At 44.5% G+C, this 1,760-nt stretch overlaps 1 protein-coding gene across 1 annotated transcript in view; it reads left to right on the top strand.

Moving 5' to 3' along the window:
* T265_09061 (hypothetical protein) overlaps positions 1–1,760 on the top strand; it is a gene marked incomplete at both ends in the record, with an annotated part of 85,204 nt that overhangs the window by 66,431 nt on the left and 17,013 nt on the right. The window lies entirely within an intron of this gene.

Below are 1,760 nucleotides of genomic sequence, written 5' to 3'. Positions count from 1 at the left end.
TGTGGGAAGCAGATATATATATATATATATATATATATATATACCAAAGCGGTCTGTGGTCCTAATGAAATCACGACGTTATTCTCAGTTGATCCAAATCGTTGCATTATTTACACCACTCTCGGGGCTTCAAAAATTACATTTGAACTTCGTAATCTTCCGAATTTCGACTTACTGCGAAATGAACCATCTTCGACGATGAAAAAACGTTGTGACAAACGATAAAGTCGAATTAACTATAACTAACCTCACCATTCGTCATTTTTGTGCTGCCATCCTAAAATTCCCCCCGGATAAGCTGAGAACTGGTTTCATTGATATTCCATCGAAAAGATGACTTGAAAGAGCAACAGAATTTAGCAAACGTAGATGTGTTCTTTTCATTCATACGGTAGCTGTTCCTATATGCAGAGCAGGTGTGAGGCTTTTTACTGCTGGCTTGTAGTAGGTAGCAGATCAAAGGCGTCCGCGTCGACGGATTAAAAAGCGTAAATGGTACGACGACGAAAATAGCTGAAGTTGACCAAAGATGATACATCCTGATTTCTTCAGGAATTAGTTCAACACACGGAGGACGAGTGCTAACCCATACCTTGAAAGATAAGCATGCAGGTACCATTACCATACTTCTCGAGTAGAATAATCCATGGCGCTTTTTACAGATGCGCGGGTGCACGACTAGTGTCCGTCAGTGAAATGCCCGGAGATCCTAATTACGACGAAAGGCTCTTTATACCCGAGTTGCAATAGAAAAGGTAACTACTGCGTGTTCTTTGCAAAGAGATAGAAGTGGAAAGAACTTGTTTATTGGATAGCCCTCAAAGGAAACCCTCTTGGTTTCTGAAAGGCCCGTTGCATCGTTGTTTGGGCCACTTTTGGTGGCGTACTATGATGACTGCCTTGTTCTCGCGCGATCACCCCGAACAGATCTGGATCCTAATCTGATGTTATACCTGACGGTGTTGCAACCCTACAACCGCAACCATGCGAACAGTGAGATGTTTAGGGATAGATAGGAGCTAGAGGAAAAATGAATGATAAGTATGAAGCTCGTCACAAAAGAACAGCATCAAAAGCAATTGATGATTACGAGGCGGTATGCGACTGAGAAGACGCAGAGGAGCCGATTGTATAGATAAGCAGAAAGCCAACGTTGCTCTCGGGACAGCAACAATTACTGCGTGAAAAAACTAAGTGTGATTCGGGAAAATCGTCGTTCGGCTATAGCACCTCTTCGGTGCCCAACTGCCGTGCCACCAGAAGATCCCACGAGGCTGGGATGCTGCCATGTTGCCCAAGCCTAGGCAGGGGAAGTCGAGAGGCAGAGGTCGGGTTCGAACCACGGACCTTCCGGACAGTAAATTCGCACACTAACCACTGAGCCATCTTGCCCCCATGATTGGTGAGATGATGTACGACCAACAAATGGTGATTACTTTAGATTTGCGGAAGTTTGCAAGTTGGGAGTGGGTCACGCAAGTTGCGCCCAAACTGAGAAGTATAGGCTTTTTTATGAGCTGTCATTTCCCAGACTTTCACAAAATATTATGCATATTTCCCTATGACACCTGCGAAAAAATAGCTCAGACGCCCGCTCAGTCCAGTTTATAAGCTATGAATAATGTAAAACTGGTATGTTGATCTCCGCTGCTATAGTTTAGGCTATCATAAAATGGGAGAGCGCGGGAGACGTAGCCAAGCATTTAAGATGGAAAAAAACAGTTAGTTCGGAAAACTGGGGGGGGGGGGGGTACGCAGGG

The sequence above is a fragment of the Opisthorchis viverrini genome (assembly GCF_000715545.1).
Source record: "Opisthorchis viverrini unplaced genomic scaffold opera_v5_252, whole genome shotgun sequence".
NCBI classification, from domain to species: Eukaryota; Metazoa; Platyhelminthes; class Trematoda; order Opisthorchiida; family Opisthorchiidae; genus Opisthorchis; species Opisthorchis viverrini.
The sequence above is the reverse complement of the archived record's forward strand: the minus strand, read 5'-3'. Positions and strand labels throughout refer to the sequence as shown.